This window comes from Podarcis pityusensis (genome assembly GCF_964106645.2).
Source record: "Podarcis pityusensis genome assembly, chromosome: 16".
Classification (NCBI taxonomy): Eukaryota; Metazoa; Chordata; class Lepidosauria; order Squamata; family Lacertidae; genus Podarcis; species Podarcis pityusensis.
Genome location: NC_138041.1, coordinates 13,195,132 through 13,214,106, shown reverse-complemented (window position 1 = coordinate 13,214,106; position 18,975 = coordinate 13,195,132). Strand labels below are relative to the sequence as shown.

General features: G+C 47.8%; 1 long non-coding RNA gene across 1 annotated transcript in view; it reads left to right on the top strand.

The window, feature by feature from the left end:
• Positions 1-17,518, top strand: part of LOC308465681 — a 37,889-nt gene extending 20,371 nt beyond the window's left edge. The window contains exons 3-4 of the long non-coding RNA XR_013980536.1: positions 8,219-8,634; positions 17,420-17,518. This is a non-coding gene — a long non-coding RNA (uncharacterized lncRNA). The remainder of the gene's footprint in view (positions 1-8,218; positions 8,635-17,419) is intronic.
• Positions 17,519-18,975: the final 1,457 nt, after the last annotated feature.

The window sequence follows — 18,975 nt, the reverse complement described above, 5'->3', positions numbered from 1 at the left end:
AGCCCTGAGTGCTCACTGGAAGGACAGATCGTGAAGCTGAGGCTCCAATACTTTGGCCACCTCATGAGAAGAGAAGACTCCCTGGAAAAGACCCTGATGTTGGGAAAGATGGAGGGCACAAGGAGAAGGGGACGACAGAGGACGAGATGGTTGGATAGTGTCTTCGAAGCTACAAACATGAGTCTGACCAAGCTGCGGGAGGCAGTGGAAGACAGAAGTGCCTGGCGTGCTCTGGTCCATTGGGTCACGAAGCGTCGGACACGACTAAACGACTAAACAACAACAATAGCTAAGTGCACGTTTCTGCACGCATCCTGTCCCAAAACGCACTTTCTAATGTCTTTTTTGGCTGAGAACTGTATTGCAAAAATTAGATAACAGCAAAAACTGAGGGATAACTGCGTTTTGACCCACAGATTACCCGGGGAAGCACAAATTGCATCAATTCACCTAAAAATGAGGAACAAACTAGATTCCTGCCTATTCCTAGGTGGGCTTTTGGTCGTAACCCCGCGGTGCTTTTCTGATGTGGAACCTCCTCTTTTCTTGTTTACGAAGAGCCACAGTGGCCTCCATTTTCCACCCCACCCCACTTCAAGGTGTTTTTGTCCCCAACCCCCTCCTGCTTTCGGAGGCCTCCTACCCCTTGTTTCAAAGTCTAGGGAGAAAGCAAAGGGGCCCTGCCAGCAGAGCATTGTGGGAATATCCTTGGGAGATCCTCACTTCCCCTCCAGTGCTCCCTGCCTCCTCCCTCACACATACAATGCAGCTGCCAGGAATGATTTATTCTGTTTCAGTTCATTCACACACAAGGAAGCTGTTCTCTTCAGACGCTAAGGAGGGAAAGAGATACAACTGTTTGAATATTTACACTCCCAGCGCTGAAATGTACTCGGCGGTATTAATAAGTGAAGGGGAACGCTGTCGAGATTCCGTTTGAATAGAACTTCCTCTGACAGTCGAGGGGAGAGGGAGGCAGTCTTGGCAGGGAGTGGGAGGGAAGGACAAAACCCAGGTGCTGGTTTTTTTCATATTCACCACGGGCTCTTAATTTTCCTCCTTTCTAACCCACCCACCCCAACCCCAATCCCCCGATTCACTCAGATCCCAGAGGAGGTTGTTCCCTTAGGGTGTATAAGAGCATAAGAATATCCTGCTGGGTCAGGACAGTGGCCCATCTAGTCCAGCATCGTTTTGTCCCAGTGTGCAAGCAGATGCCTGTGGGAAACCCGCAAGCGGGATTTGAGCACAAGAGCCCTCTCCCCTCCTGTGGCTTCCAGCAATTGGTATTCAGAAGCATTGCTGCCTCTGATCGTGGAGGCAGATCCATAGCCATCGTGGCTAGTAGCCATCGCTAGCCCTCTCTTCCATGAATTTGTCTAATACTCTTTTAAAGTCATCCGCTTTGATGGCCATCACTGCCTCCTGTGGAAACGATTTCCATAGTTTAGCTATAAGCTGCGTAAATAAGTTTTTCTACCCTGGGACACGGGTGGTGCTGTGGGTTAAACCACAGAGCCTAGGGCTTGCCGATCAGAAGGTTGGCGGTTCGAATCCCCGTGACAGGGTGAGCTCCCGTTGCTCGGTCCCTGCTCCTAGCTGTTCAAAAGCACAAAGTGCAAGTAGATAAATAAGTACCACTCCGGCGGGAAGGCAAACAGCATTTCCGTGTGCTGCTCTGGTTTGCCAGAAGCGGCTCAGTCATGCTGGCCACATGACCCGGAAGCTGTACGCCGGCTCCCTCGGCCAATAAAGCAAGATGAGCGCCACAACCCTTGAGTCGTCTGCGACTGGACCTAATGGTCAGGGGTCCCTTTACCTAAACCCTTTACCCTGAGACATACAGAAGGGACCTCTTTGCCACAGCTACTCCTACATTAGGTGATTCACCAGAGAGTGATAGAAATGCTCCCCCCCAAGCCTCTGTAAGTATTGTTGCATGCCACTCCAATCTCCGAGTGGTGCAAGAGCCCAGGTGTTCCAGGCGTTTACCCAGGGTTCGGGTCTCCTTTTGGAGTGTGGCACAGCAGTGACTGTGGTGTCTTTATGATATATGGTTAGTTAGCACATATAAAGGTAAAGGTGAAGGACCCCTGGATGGTTAAGTCCAGTCAAAAACGACTATGGGGTTGCAGCGCTCATCTCACTTTTAGGCCGAGGGTGCTGGTGTTTGTCCACAGACAACTTTCCAGGTCATGTGGCCAGCAAGACAAAACCGCTTCTGCTGCAACAGGACACCATGATGGAAACCAGAGCGCACTGAAACACTGTTTACCTTCCCACCACAGTGGTACCTATTTATCTATTTGCACTGGCATGCTTTCCAACTGCTAGGTTGGCAGGAGCTGAGACAGAGCAATGGGAGCTCAGCCCGTTCCGGGGATTCGAACCACCGACCTTCTGATCAGCAAGCCCAAGAGGCTCAGTGGTTTAGACCACAGTGCCACCCACATATATACAACCTGAGCCTACGATGGAGGGGTTCGCAGCATTAACACTCCCAAAGAGTCTTGTTTCTTCCATAGCCACAGCCTTGTTTCCAGAAGAGGATTAAAAAATGTACGATATCCACCCTGAGAGGTCTTTTATCCAGTAGACCTCGTAGACCAGCCTCCACTGTTGGTCCTGCAGATCACAAATTCAATAAATAATAATATTCCATGTCAGTTGAGCTGCCAGAGGTTTCCACTGTTGTTATTAAATGTTGCACTGTGTATTTTTTAAAAAAATGAATCCCATGTGTTTTTGTATAAATGTGTGCTTATTATAATGCATGTTTTTTGTTTTGTTTGTTTACCTTTGCTCATGCCCTTAAATATGTTACACATCGCTTGGAGACCTTTTTGTGTAACAAATGTCTAGCATGTCTGGGAAGTTCAATAAATAATAATAACAATAAAGCTATTTCAAAGGGTCCTGCGGTGGGGAGGGGCTGTAGCTCAGGGCTGGGGAACCTGTACCTCCAGGTGTTGCTTGACTGCAATTCCCATCAGTCACACGAGTTGGGGATGATGGGAGTTGTAGTCCAGTGTCTGGAGGGAGACCAGGTCCCCCAGCCCTACTCTGGATGGTAATGCACATCACTTTGCCAGCTTCAAAATGTGGTACGCCAGCCTTTCAAGGCTGGAGTCATTCTGCTGAAGGAGGGCCCTGGACCTCTGCCCCCAAGTCCTGTGCTAACAGCATCACAGAATTGTACAGTTGGAAGGGTCCTCTAAGGCTCACCTAGTCCAACCCCTTGCAAAGGAAGAGGGAACACAGAAAGCACCGGCCAGATGGTCATGGTTCTCAAAGACTGCTTGAGTATCTTTCTTCTTTTTGTCAGGATGTGTCACAGTCCAGTCTACGGGCGATCAAAGTCCCGGCTGAGGATGTCGGGACCGGGGGCAAGATGGCAGGGTGGGAGCAGGAATGAGAGTCCAGAAGCCAGAGGTCTGAGGGTCATGAAGCAGGGAGTCATGAAGTCAAGGGTCCGAAGGTCGAGAAGCAGGGAGTTAAGAAGCCCAAGGCAGGAAGCGTGTTGCTGTGGCAAAGAGCCGAAGGGAAATGCTGACCTTATATCCCTTCCCGGCTCTTGCCACCAGGTGCAGTGAGTTAACAAGCGGCCTCACCTGTGCGGCTGCACCTTGCCTCTCCAGAACAAACTTAGGAAAGCCCAAGTCCTGCGAAGCCGTACTGGTCACAGGGCCTAGCTCCTGCATGTACTCCTGACAGAGTAATTGGCTAACCTTTGAATAGATAGAGGGAGTGTGTGTCAGGGTCTGAAGATGAGGACTGGGGAATGCATTCTATGGCAGACCAGCTTCTCTCCGATGGAGAGCTGGAGGTGGAAGAGTTTCCCCACCCCTCTTATCCACAGAGTGTTCAGAAGCAGAGAGAAAGAGACAGAAACTGAACAGCTTAGGAAAGAATTACGCGATAATGACAAGGGAGCAAGAAGGGAGGGGGCAGCTAGTCAAGACGTCACTTGGGAGTGTGGGGGGCCCCCCCTCACCACGGACTAGGAGGTCCTAGCTATAAGAGAGCAAAGGAGGCAGAAGGGGGGGAGGAACTTCCTGTTGGCGCCTTAACTGCTGCAGAAGTCAGAAGGAGGATTTAGAGTAGCCAACTGGCCTCCCTGTGGAGGGCTGTATATTTGTGCTTGCAACATGAGGCTGTAATAAAAGGACTATAAATCTATCAACTGCTCGTTAATTCTTATCTGCAAAATTACCGAAGAGGGAGGAGGACTCTCCACCCCTGGCAGCGAGAGAGATTTGTTGAAAGCAGTAGCAGGGAGCTTTGGGTCAGAGGGCCAAATGCAGGCCTCTGGGCTGCTCGATCTGGCCCTCAGGATTCACCCCATACCACCTCCTCTCTCTGCAGCCCTCGCTGGCTATTGTTTTGCAACGAAGTGTTTTTACCTCTGTCAGCAGATAATGCACAGCCAAAGTCGCACTCAGGAGAGCATTATTTACAAGTTTTATTCAGCGTTGATCAGAACAAAGAAAAACATGACTGCCTGCTTCAGTGTCTCCAGACACACAGAGAGAGAAACGAAAGCAATAGAAAACATAAACTTCCTGTGAACAGGAAATGCGCAGACTCTGTGACTCACAAAGCCTGCTCCCTTTTAAGGTGGAACGGAAATATCCTAACAACATTTACATCCATTACCCTGCCCAGTTTTACCTCCAACCCTGTCCATGATAAGAAAAGATGAGAGGCTTGCAGGATCTGGCCAACAGCCTTCTGGTCCAGCACCCTGGTCAACCAGAATGGCCTGAGTGCATCACTGGCATACAGCATTTGAAATCTTTCACAGAAGGGAATGTGCTCCCCTTCCCCTGGTTTAAGGTTTCTTCTCCTGATTCCAAGAGACCACACCTCATCTTGGAAGGGTAGCAAGAGTAGGTGACGGAGATAGCACAATTCACCCCGTGATCTTCCAGGCTGAGTAGGGATTTGATGCTGGGGTCCGTTGGTCCTGCTTTGACACTCAAACCGACTTGTTTGCAAGGTGCAAACACGGGAGAAAATGTGCATGGAAAACTGCGGCCTGGATTTGCATCATAGAAGGAGCTGCAGTCAGATTTGCAGGGTGCTTACATGTCATGGACTGGCTGGGAGGAAGAAGGCTCAGAGGAAGAAGGCTCAGAGCCAGGGGAGTGGTGGTGGGACAATGATGTGTGGTCAGAGGGAGAAGAGGGAGCCTGCTGGAAGGAGGAGGTGTCAGAAGCTGTAGTGGCAACAGGGTTAATGATCAGGGACAGTCTGTGGCAAAGAGAAGTCCAGAAGCAGTAGCAGAAGAGGAGAGAGGTCAAGAGGCTGAGATGAATCAGGCTGGTGAAGAAGCCAGGAGATCTCCCCATCCTGCTATGACTAGCTCCCCTCTCCCCTGGTTTCCCAGAACCCAAAGAGGTATGAAGAGGGAGGAGCGGAGACAGGTGTGCCAGCAGAGTCTCAGATTGCTTAGGAAGGACCCAGGAGAGGAGGAGACATAGGCAGTTGTGGGAAGCTGGGGACTGTCAGTGCCCACAACTGCCTCATAGGGGCAAGATCTACCGGGAAGAGTTGCTGTGCTCATTAGGCTGGGCACTATTGAGTAGCTCTTGTTTCTTCTAATAAAGAGTTAACTCTATGTTTCTGAATGTGTTGGAAGAGTGGCTGGGGCAACCCAGCCAGATGGTCAGGGTATAAATGATAAAATTATTATTATTATTATTATTATTATTATTATTATTATTATTATTACTATTCTCTTCACTTACTCTGTGTAATTTATTGCTGGCCCACTCCTGACACCTGAACCTGACATTAGGTGCTTTAGGAACTCATGGTCTCCTGTATGCTTCCTTTTGAGTTCCTTACATCTGCTTAGCCTGTACCAAAATTGCCGGTGGGGGACCTGTTTTATCCTGCGAAGGACTGTGGGTGGTCGAGACTCCCTACCTGAAACCCTGGAGATCTGCTGCCACTCATTGCGGACACCACAGAGCTAGACAGGCCCCATGGTTTAACTTGGCCTGACTTAGTATGCAACTTGTTGTTGTTCCACTGCACAGAGAACTGCCTAAAGGCACATTGGGAATTTCAGCAAGAGCCAATCTCCATCCGTCCCCGAGCCATTTTGCATAAAAGAACATCAAGGGCTGTAACAATATTTTTAGATGCGCAGTACATTTGTTTAATTATTCTACACCAACTGTTGATAGGATTTGCATAGTGCTTAAAATAACCCCAAATCACTGATTCTAATCTACACCGTCTCTGCTCGCCGGATGAATGAGCTACAGTCTTGCTCAGATCTGCTCTCCAGACCTTCGATATCTAGGAACTCCAGTTTCGCACACAGTAGCTTGCAAAGAAGATGAGGCCTTGCATTCCAGCTTGGTCACGTTTCGGGATGCTTATTTTAATTTGCTTGCAGAGTGGCTGCTGTCGTGCAAAATGCTCGCTTTCACTCAGCAGACAGACCGCTTGGAAATCCTTACTCAAATGGCACCGTGTATAAGCACTCTGGCAGACCACGATTTGGAACGTTTATCTCAATTAGCTAATGGAGGAGTTGTAAAACATGCAGAGCACGTTCTCGGCCACCGAGCCACAGCCCTTCATTTAAATGATCAACAAGTTCAAGGCAGCACAGGTTTATTCAATAGGAAGTCCCACGGGGTTCAGGGCTGGGTGTGGCAAATCTGACAACATTGGGTTTCTCTTGGTTTCTCACTTTTCCAGTCTTAAATTCAGTCCTCTGCATCTCTACATCAGGTTGAGGTCTTTGTGAAAATTCACGAGCATCTTAGTACAAATTTCTCCTAATGTACACCTTTTTGCAAAGCAATTTTGGTATGTCACTTTCACTAATATATGCATTTTTTCTGCACATTTTTACCCTGCTATGTGCATTTTTGGTATACATTACAATGATCCCTGTAACCACTTCAGGTTACAGACGCTTCAGGTTACAGACTCCGCTAACCCAGAAATAGTACTTCAGGTTAAGAACTTTGCTTCAGAATGAGAACAGAAATTGCGCAGCAGTGGCATGGCGGCAGCAGGAGGCCCCATTAGCTAAAGTGGTATCACAGGTTAAGAACACTTTCAGGTTAAGAATGGACCTCCAGAACGAATTAAGTTCTTAATCCGAGGTACCACTGTACTCGGCTGGATAATTGTGAAAATTCAGAGAAGTGCAAATCTCAAAGGATGGCTGTGTTTCAGTTTGCATGTTGTTTCAGAAAGTGCCAAATTAGGCAGGTTCGCCTTTAAATGTGAACTGAGTCAAATTTCTCCTCCATCTGTAGTTCAGTAGGACTTTTTCGCAGGTATAAGCTGCTCAGGGTGTCTGAGGCAACCTAGTCAGATGGGCAGGGTGCAAGTAATAAATTATTATTATAGGGTCCCAGGCTTAGGCTGCAATCCTGCACTCAGCTGCTGGGGAGTAAATCTTACAGTGCACAATTGGATTCACTTCCCAAGTAAGTATGCATCTTGGACCTGAGGGTTTCTTTCATTTCAGTTTGGCTGCTGTCGAATATGAAAATGTGGTGCAATGGTAAGAGAGCTGGAGAGATCAGGGTTCGAATCCCCACTCAGCCATGAAGCTCACTGGGTGACCGTGAGGGGCAGCCACTGTCTCTCAGCCCAACCTCCCTCACAGGGCTGTTGTGAGGATAAATTGAGGAGGGGAAAGGAGAGTATATAAATGTAATAAATAAACATTTAAACCACAATCACATCATGTTAAACAGCTGAGGCTCCCCTCCAGAGAATCCTTGGGGACTGTAGTTCATTAAAAGTGCTGAAAGTTATTAGCAAGCCCCTAAATTCCCAGAATTTCCCAGGAAGAATTGATTGTTAAATCAATCCTGGGTGAGAGAAAAGAGAAGATACCTCTTCTACAACAACACCTTCTGAAATACTTTAGAACTGCTTTTTGGACTACAACTCCCATCATCACTTGCTAGCAGCACCAGGGGTCAGGGATGATGGGAATTGTAGTCCAAAGTTTGGGAAACCCTACTTAAAAAGTAACGTCCAACAATAAAATGTGCTCCTTTTATTCTTTGGAGCAATTGGGTTCTCTCCTATGCAAATTTGATTGACTAACTCATTCATTAATGGACAAAAATTCTTGCTGTTCTTGTTAATCTGGTGACAGTGTGAATGTCAATGTACATATTTGTATGAACTGCATATTTGTCTTAAAGCGACCTCCATTGTTCTTCCTTGTCAGGGACTGTGCGGAGGAGGGCGGCACAGATGAGGAATGGTGGGAGTCTCCCCCTCCCCATGCTCTGGATCTGGATCCTGAATCTTCCCAGGAGCAGGAGGACAGTATAGATTTGGAACAGTGGTTTGCAGAGAGACATAGTTCAGAAGACCGAAGTTGGGAAGAACTGGGTGATGAACAGCTAGGAGAAGAAGAACTGGGAGAGTGAGAGTTAACAGAATCTCTTTCACTGGAAAGCCTCCATCGGCTCAGCCCAAGGTCACGAAGAGCAGATAACGTGGCAGCACAGAAAGCACAGTGGTTGTGAGATCAGGTTGCAAGACGCAGAAGTGACATGGGTGACTAGGGGTGAAGTGGGTGGAACCCTTAATTGGGAGCACCTCCATTCCGAGGAATGGATTCTTTGTTTTCTCTCGCTGGTAAGAGACTCCTTTCGCTTTGTTCTGCTTATCTACTGCCAAAGGTGGGGTGGGAGGAAGGAAACTGAGTCCCTGAAGCCTGACATTCCTCCACTGCCATAGGCAGTATGTCTCTGAATAGCAGTTGTTGGGAATCGCAAGTGAGGAGAAGGTCGTTGCACTCAGATCCTTTTTGCAGGCTTCCCAGGGTCACCCTGTGAGAACAGGACGCTGAATTAGACGAGCTATGGGCCTGATCCAGCAGGCTCTTCTTATCTTCTGATCACTGTGATCCTGCTCCATAGAGCTGACCCCTCCCTGTCTTTTGGACCACTCTCTGGAGCATAGTGCACCACAACCACCACCTACAAAAACACAGGTACCCAATAGATGCTATATTCCTTTGCACGTCAGCCATCAAACACAGCCATGCATTCAATGTCATCGGTCATCAAGCCTAGGCAGATACTGCAGGCCATTGCATGTCAGCCGTCAAACAACCAGTTGCTATATACCATTGCATGGTTAACATTATCAAAAAAAATCAGCCATCAAACACAGCCATGCATTCAATGTCATTGGTAATTAAGCCTAGGCAGATACTGTAGGCCATTGCATGTCAGCCATCAAACAACCAGTTGCTATGTGCCATTGCATGGTTAACATTATCAAAAACCGCCAATGCAGCTCGATAAATCCCACCTCGTCTATGAAACAATCCCCAATGCTAACTGCCCATATTCTCTCTTCTACTTCTGAGCCACCCCCATCGCCCCCCTGCACCCACCCATCCCTGCTTCGCTTCCTCCCAGCAACGGCCTCAGAAGCGGAGCCGATTAATCCTGCTGCATTGGCGGAGCAGATCTGACTCAATTAGCTGCAGCTCGGAGGCTCGGGCGACAGCTCTGGGACGGCTTCCAAGTCTCATTCATCACCGCAGAAAATTCTCGAAGCCGGAGAGCCGAGGAATAGAGTGTTCTGTGTTCCCAGAGCCAAGGCGTTGGGGGGGGTGCAGAGAGCAAGGGGGCACGATGCCAAGCAATCTTAGGTTGGCTTTGGAGAACTATTTTGGAAAAGGTCTCTCTGCACGTGGTGGGCCTCCCCAGGGCAAAGGAAGGCTAGCGCTCACCCTGAACCCCTTCCAATTATTGCCTTTTTGTATTCTGGTGGCATAAGAAGGGGTGAATCTACCCATTTCAGTTTCTCTCACTTTCTAATTTTTCCAATCTCATTTAGGCTGCCTATCCACTTACACATTTAAAGTACATAGATTCCCGCAAAGAATCCTGGGAACCATAGTTTGCCCTTATACAGAGCACCCTTAATAAACTACAGTTCCCAAGAATCTTTGGGGGAAGTTATGTGCCTTACCAGCGCTCGGGGTGTGCTTTAAGCATATGGTGTGAATGCAGCCTTAGTTGTTTCTAAGACTTCTTTCTTCCCCTTCCCCAGGAAGTCCCAGGAGGAGTAACAGCAATAAAATATACAATTATAAAAACAGATAAAAGCCATTGCAATTATAAAACAGGTAAAACTGTTCCAGGTGGGAACAGGATGGTATAAAGCCAGCCAAAGACGTGTGTCCCACAAAACAAAATACCTTTAACTCTCAAGGGCCAGGTTAACAATATCCAAAGGCCTGGATAGCTTAGTTGGTTAGAGCGTGGTGCTGATAGTGTCAAGGTTGCAGGTTCGATCCTTGTATGAGACGGTTGCATATCCCTGCATTGCAGGGGGTTGGACGAGGTGGTCCTCAGGAATTCCTTCCAATTCTGGAATTCTAAAGTTCCATTCACTGCATTTCTACACCAGTTTGCAATAAAAAATAAACAGCCCTCGTGAAAATTGACCCATTTCACAGAATCACAGATTTGTGGGGTTCAGAGAGACCCCAAGAATCACCTGCAATGCTGGAATAACAGCTCAAGAATCCCTGATAGATGGCTGTCCAAGCTCTGTTTGGAAACCTCCAATGAAGGAGATTCCACCACATTCCGAGGTCGTGTGGTGTAGTGGTTAAGAGCGGTAGACTCGTAATCTGGTGAACCGGGTTCGCTTCCCCGCTCCTCCACATGCAGCTGCTGGGTGACCTTGGGCCAGTCACACTTCTTTGAAGTCTCTCAGCCCCACTCACCTCACAGAGTGTTTGTTGTGGGGGAGGAAGGGAAAGGAGAATGTTAGCCGCTTTGAGACTCCTTAGGGTAGTGATCAAGCGGGATATCAAATCCAAACTCCTCCTCCTCTTCTTCTTCGTCCCTTCCACTGCCGAACAGCTCCTGCCCTCAGAAAGTTCTTCCTAATGTTTGGTCAGGATTTCCTTTCTTGCCATTTGAATCCGTTGGTTCAGGTCCTCCCCCTCTGGAGCATCAAGAAACGAGCTTGCTCCATCTTCCATGTGACAGTACTTCAGATATTTGATGACAGTACTTCAGATATTTGAAGATGGCTATCATATCACCTCTCAGACTCCTCTTCTCTAGGCTAAACATAATCCCTCAACCGTTTCTTATGAGCAGTGCCAGATTTACGTATAAGCTAAACAAGCTATAGCTTAGGGCCCCACTCTCTTGGGGACCCCAAAAAAATTTAAAGGAAAAAAACACACCTGGATGTACATTTCCAAAATATAAGATAAAAAACAAATAAATAAAACCTACATACAGCAACAGTGTTTTGTGTTGTGTAAGCTCCTATTTGTTACCTGCAAATTGCTTTAGAAACCTATTAGGTCCATAAATTACCATTTAGCATATTTGTTGTTGTTTAGTCGTTTAGTCGTGTCCGACTCTTTGTGACCCTGTGGACCAGAGCACGCCAGGCACTCCTGTCTTCAACACAAAAAACGGCGGCAATTTGTTGTTGACAAAGGACAGCTGGACATATAAAGGGTCCCATTACCTTTAGTAGCTTAGGGCCTCATCAAACCTAAACCCGGCCCTGCTTATGAGGCAGACTGTTGATCATCTTGGTCTCTCTCCTCTGCATATGTTCCAGCTTCTCAACATCCTTCTTAAACTGTGGTACCCAAAACTGGACTCAGAACTCCAGCTGACAGTTGACCAAGGCAGAATAGAGTTCTGCTACTGTTTCCCTTGATCTGGACGCTGCTTCTGTTTGAGAGTACACACATTTCTGTTAATGCACAGGCTTTAGTGTGAAATTTTGCCTAAATTAGACATTCTTACGAGAAACGTCCCCTAATGTAATGCACTGCAGCATGTTATTTTGACTGTGCTACATACCAATATGCACACATCCCCCCGATATGTACATTTTTAAAAGAACACAGTTTTGGATCAGAAGACTGCATCATGAAATTCAGAGAAGACCCAGTCTTGAAGGCTTGCCGTGTTTCCATCCACATGTGGTTTCAGGAACTGCAGATCTGGGTGGGTGTGCTGGCCCCGGGGATAATCTGAGAAACACGGTCCAGGTCAGGTCCCAAATCTGAAGGTTCCGCTAGGAGTCAGTCCAACACGGCCAAGGCAGGATACGAGGCAGGAAACCAGGCAAGGACAGGTACAGGATCTCAGGCAGGATCTGGCAAACAGCAATGTTGCTCCCGCAACCTGGGGCGGGGTCTGACAGCCTTTTATCTTTGTTGGGGTAACAGCCGCTCCTGATCCCCTGGCAACTCACTTCCCTGTTTCGCCCGAAGGCGAGCACTCCTCCTGCGAGTACTCAGGTCTCTCCTTCTCGCAGACCTGGGTCTCTGCAGCTCGGAAGACTTCGGTAGGTTACTAGACCCAGGGGCACCTCAGCCTCCCCTGACCAAACCAGTAGTGGAGCAGCTGTAAGTGATGGCCCAGCTGAAGGCAACGAGGTAATCCCCGCATCTGGAGCCAGGGCAGGCTCAGGCCCCTGACTTACCCCAGCTGGTGTTTGTTGCAGGGGAACCTGTGTAGACTGGGACTCTTCAGCATCAGGTCCCAGACTGGGTTCAGTGATGTCTGAAGCAAAGGATCCAGTGCAGACTGAGACTCCTCTGGTTCCGAGTCTGAGCCCGAGACCCCGGCCATCACAGTGGGTTTGCATTAAAATGTGACCTGAACTTAATTTCTCCCTCCGCGGACCCCCACCTCCAGCAACGAGGGCTTAATGCTCACTTGTGTCAGGCCTGAATCACCTCCCGCTCCAGATTGGGGAGCTCATCAGATGGATGAGCTCTCCCCGCAGCTCGCCAATAAAAAAAATTCCTCCACATGGAAAACTAGCCTAAGCTTCTCCCCCAACAAGTTATAAGGCTGTAACCTTAAGCATGCTTACTTGAAAGTTAAATCGATAGGACTGTCTTCAGAGATGGTGTGTTTTGAGATGGGAGCATTAAAATGAAATACGCAGTTCATTCTCTGTCAGGAATCTGCCATGAGAGAAAGCCTCCCTCCCCCTTCAGAAATGCACTTTGCCCCCTCTGTAAGACACGCACATGTGCCGGAACATTTCCGCATACCTCCACAGGGGCTAGAAGTGTGGTTTTTAAAATATGGAACCAGGGCTTAGCTTTGATCCAGATTGGGAGCGGGAGACTTCCCCCTGCCAGGTTTTTGGCTCATTAAGCGGGGAGAGCCTGGAAGTTCAGGATGTTGGTGTCTGGATCTGTGTGGGGCTGCCCCTTGTGTTGAACCCCTGAACTGCAGGTGACAGTCTTTTCAGTGAAGTACCTTCAGGCCCTAGACCAGGGGTCAGCAAACTTTTTCAGCAGGGGGCCGGTCCACTGTCCCTCAGACCTTGTTGGGGGGCCAGACTATACAGTGGTACTTCAGGTTACATACGCTTCAAGTTACAGACTCCGCTAACCCAGAAATAGTGCTTCAGGTTAAGAACTTTGCTTCAGGATGAGAACAGAAATTGTGCTCCGGCGGCACGGCAGCAGCAGGAGGCCCCATTAGCTAAAATGGTGCTTCAGGTTAAGAACAGTTTCAGGTTAAGTACGGACCTCTGGAATGAATTAAGTACTTAACCTGAGGTACCACTATATGGGGGGGGGGTGAACGAATTCCTATGCCCCACAAATAACCCAGAGATGCATTTTAAATAAAAGGACACATTCTACTCATGTAAAAACACTCTGATTCTTGGACTGTCCGCAGGCCGGATTTAGAAGGTGACTGTGCCGGATCCGGCCCCCGGGCCTTAGTTTGCCTACCCATGCCCTAGACTGTCTGTCCACTGAGGCTGGCCATGGGACAGGAAAGAGTATAAAAGGCTTCCTGTTCCATTTGAGTCATTCATAGAATCATAGAGTTTGAAGGGACCCTGAGGGTCATCCATTCCAACCCCTGCAATGCAGAAATCTCAGCTAAAGCATCCATGCCAGATGGCCATCCAATCTCTGCTTAAGCAGAGTCCCAGCCTCCTGAGGGAGTCTGTTCCACTGTCAGACAGCTCTTACTGTCAGAAAGTTTTTCCATATGTTTAGTCAGAATCTCCTTTCTAGTAACTTAATTGCATTGGTTTGAGTCCTACCCTCCAGAGCAGGAGAAAACAAGTGTCCTCCATCTTCCATGTGGCAGCCCTTGAGATATTTGAAGAGGGCTATTGTATTTCCTCTCAGTCTTCTCTTTTCCAGGCTAAACATACCCAGCTCCTTCAACCATTCCCTTGACCTGGACACTATACTTCTGTTGATGCAGTCTAGAATAGCATTAGGGTTGTTGCTTTTTGCTACTGCTGCTGCTGCATCACACTGTTGACTTATGTTAAGCTTGTGGTCCACTAAGACCTCTAGATCCTTTTCACGTGTACTGCTAGTAAGCCAGGTGTCCCCCATCCTGTATTTGTGCATTTGGTTCTTCCTGCCTAACTGCAGAACCTTACATTTGTCCCTACTGAAATTCATTTTGTTAGCTTGGGCTCAGTTCTCCAATCTGTTAAGGTTCTCTCTGAGCTCAGGTGTGTTCCTGAATCTGGTTTCTGGCTTGCTTCTTGACCCTACCTCAGTGGTGGAGAATGAAGTCCAGTTAACAGGCTAGGGAGCAATACCTTGCTCACCCACCCACCAGGCCAAATTGGACAGGTGGGTGGAGCTACCTACCTGTCAATCACCTGACACCACAATGACATCAAGTGAGCCATTTTTGCCCATGCAGACGATCAGCTGGTCTCCAGTCCCTGCCTAGCTCCATGTGTGGCCCCTGAGACCCCCAACGATCAGCAGATTGCCAGTACTGTGTGCAGGGCTTTGCAGGAGCCAACAATCAGTTGATGGTTCTCCTCTTCTGCCATTTTACACTTAAAACAACCCTGCAAGGAAGGTTAGGCTGAGAAGCAGCGACTGACCCAAAGTGACCCAGTGAGCTAGAAATTCAGTCCTTGGCTGGATCTAGACACATCAAAAAAATGTTTCAGGAAAACGTGCTATAAAGCTCACAATGCGAAATAATTGTCAAAGAATCGAACTCTACAGTGCCCTCTGGTGTCACAGTGTTATAACGCATTTAGAACATTTTTTTTTTACTAATGTAGCTGAGTCCCTTGTCTCAACACTCTAACTACTACATCACACTGGCTCTTTCCCCCTCCCAATTATATCCTTGCAACAGCCTGGTGAGGTAGCTTGGGCTGAGTGGGGGATTTGAACTCTGGTCTCCCAGTAGCAAGTCTAACACTCTAACCATTACACCGCCTCTGGGCCTCCTTGCGACGGACGGTCTCCTTGCTAGCAAATCCTAAGAACAGCTAGGAAACAGGACAATCGCCAGTGGCTTCGTGCTGCCTCTTCCCACGTGGAGGACACTTTCCTCCCTGTTCCTTCCCTATCGCAGCTCATTTGCCAGGTACCCCCATTCTCAGCTCAGCGGGAACTCCCTACGGGACTCACTAATGTTGCTGCAACATCCCCCACAGGGGTTGACAACAACGAACTCACCCTCTCTGTGGCTCCAAGCAATTGGAAACTCTGCTCTCTTGTTGCATCACACACTCACACACACACATTAAGGTCTCCAGGCTCCTAATGAGTCCCAGGCAAGCACTCACAAATGTGGCTCTAGGAAACGATAATTGGCTAAGGAAGACAGGAAGAAACCAGCAGCATCTGCCCTAAGGGACATTCCATCAACTGGCTCAGCATCTGATCCAGTCCCTGGTGTGCTGGGGGGGGGCAGGGAGAGAGAAAATGATAGAATCAAAGGACTGAAGGGGGTTCTTGTTGACACCATCTACACCAAACTTCTGTCTGATCTAGAGTAGCTCCAAATGATGTCCTCCAGCCTCTGCTTGGAGACTTCCAGGGAAGGAAAGCTCACCTCCTTCCTTGGTCCCTGGTTCTGTTCTCAAGCTGCTCCCACCTTCAAGACATTCCCCTACAGTATATTTGCAGGAAGGTGGTGGATGGCTAATGAAGGATCCTTTATGAGAGGCAGGGAAGGAAAGATCTCCCAGGGTGGGGGTCCAGAAGAAGACATTGAAGCTCCCAGCTGAGAGCTGGGAACGTCCACCCCCTTTTGTGTGAAACAAGGGTTAAGATCTACTCCTGACAGAGGGCTTTAGATTCTCTCTCTTTCTCTTTCTCTTTCTCTTTCTCTTTCTCTTTCTCTTTCTCTTTCTCTTTCTCTCTGTCTCTCTTTTCCCTCCTATTTCCTCCCTCCCTCCCTTCTTTCTTTTCGTTTCTCTTCTCTTCTCTTCTCTTTTCTAGATTAGTTTGGCTTTTATTGTATTGTGTGCTGAAAAATTTCAATAAAAATTCAGATTTTAAAAATGACATTTCTCCTGCAGTGGTGGCCATGGGTGTAGTCAGGATTTATATTAGGGACCAGGAGTTATGTTGGGGGCAGAACCAAGCTATCTGCCACACAATTGGTCAGTTAGTTGAGTATTTTTATTTGCTTGCTTGATTCTCCCCCCTGGCCACCATGGTGGTGGTCCCAAACTGGGAAGGCATTAAGAGAGCATTAGGCAAATTCATGGAGAAGGCTATCAAGGGCCACTAATCCTGATGGATGTTCTACCTCCCCTGTCAGAGACAATATGCTTCTAAATGCCAGGTGCTGCAAACTGCAGGAGGGGAGAGTTGCTCTCGCACTCGGGTCTGGCTCTTGGCCTCCCCTTAGGTATCTGGTTGGCCCCTGTGAGGGCAGGATGCTGGACTGCATGGGACACTGGCCTGATCCAGCAGGACTCTATGTTTCTAATGCTCAAGTGAAATCTAACCTCCTTTAACTGCATGAGAGCTAATTGTGCCCCGTGGATCTACAGCAAGAACACATCTTTGCCCTCTTTTGTGTGACAGACCATCCAAAATTTGATGGACACCATCATGCTCTCCGTTGAGTCTTCTGTTCAACAGGCTAACCATGCCCTGTTCCTTCAACCCTTCCCCACAGGACTTCTTTCCCATATTCCTGTCCTTGAACTCTGATAATCTTGGCTGTGAATCCTGGAAGACCTGCTCCCTGCCCTGCAAGCCTTTTCCCACCTAGCCTGGTTGGGTGGGGCCGTGACTGACTCCAGCTACAAAATCTGAGGCTGCTGGAGAAGCCAAAGATCATACCTTTCAGTAGTTTCTGGTGTGGGGCAGATGTCGTATCTAGACTCCCGCTCCCCAGCTGCCCTTTTCTACTTAGAAATCTTCTTGTGCAAATTGCTGGAAGTTATTTTTACCCCTGCTTTGACGGACTGGCACATGGATTTATTGAGGTCATGTTTTCCCACAAGTTTCATTTTTGCAGCAAATCACGTTCAGTCCAGGGACCTGGGCTGAATCAAACTTCTTTTCTAAGTATATGCAGCCGTCAAAGCTTGCTGCTTTAAAGAAAAAAAGGGGGCAGAAGTGAAATAAAGACAGGTTGTGTTCTTGGTCATGCAGGACCCAGAATTTTGTCTTGGGAGGAAGGAGGAAGCCGCAGAAGCTGCGCCTGACGTTCGGCTTCCGAGGCAAAGTTCGCAAACCGGAACACCTACTTCTGGGTTTTTAACGTTCGAGTTCCGAGTTGTTTGTGAACTAAGCTGTCCAAAAACCAAGGTACGACTGTACTTTGAACCTGACCAAGTAGCAAACCAGCAAGTGGTGCAATTCTCTCAGCAACAGAGTAATGTGTTGCCAGTAATCTGGTCCTGTGAGCCATCTGGTCCCTGCATTCTGCTCCAGGGCAGCACCGCAAAAAGCATGTTACAGTAATAAAGTCATCCCCATGAACGATACAGTCCAAGCCAAATTGGTGGAGGTGGCCCTAGCTGACTCTTCTCCACATAACCTGGGGTTCTGTCTCTTGGTCACACTAGGGCGTGATGCAACCAATAAATAAAGCAATGAATGAAAGAACTTTTGAAGGTGGTTCTTTGGAGGTTCTTAAGCAGAGGTTGGGTGGCCACCTGTTGGGGATGCTTTAGTTGTGGTTGCATTGCAGGGGGGTGGTCAAGATGACCCTCGTTAAGTCTATGTTTCTATGATTCTATAACTCCCCCCTCCCCCTCGAGATTTCTACAGTAGGAAATCAGTATTTCAGAGCTGAGGAGGATTCTGACCAGCACTGGTGGAATACCAACAGGAGTGAGGAGAGGTGAAAGTGGAGATGCATCTGCTTGCCCAGCCTTGGAGAAGGATAAAGTTTCTGGTGGCATTTATCTTCATTCTAGTAGAAGATCTTTCTCCAAGCCTTTCAGGTGGAGATCCATTTCGGATTTGAAATTGTTTTTCCATTCGAAATTGCTTTTTGTTGTTTGTGTATAGGGTTTTTGTTTTTGTTTTATTTTTTTGCTGTTTTCTTTTCTTTCTTTCTCTTTTTACAGTGAAACTGCTTTGAGGTATTTCATGGGAAGTGATTCACAAATGGAATCGAATAAATAAATAATAAATCCTTTGATTTCTGCTTCTGCTGCCTGTTTTCTCTGCAACAGGTACTAATTTTCTGATCTCGTTTGATTTATTTTGTTTTGATTCGGATAGATAGGTGATGAATAGATAGATTAAAAAGTGATTTTAATCTCTATCGTATGCAGCCTTGAGACCTTTGGGTTGGAGAGACAGGCTGCAAATAAATAGAAATGTAAATAAATAAATTCCTAACCCCACTTACCCAGGAGCTCAGACCCACTGAATTAAAAAAAGGACTACCCAGAAATGAACAGACATTACTCAGGATTGCAGAGTAAATACACCACCTGCTTACACATCATGCATGTCAAGCCTTCTTACAGCACTGCAAGAGTCATGGCTCCCCTGCCGCCACCACCCCAAGAATCCTGGGACCTCTAAGTTTCTTAAGGGCCACCAGGAGTTGTTAGGGGACCCTTAGCAAACTACAGTTCCCAGGATCCTTTGAGAAGTAGCCATGGCTGTTAACGAAGCTTAAGCGTGCTTTAAAGGTATGGTGTGGTTGTTTCCTTAGCCCTGTATCCAAGTCAATCCAATGCTCTGTCCGT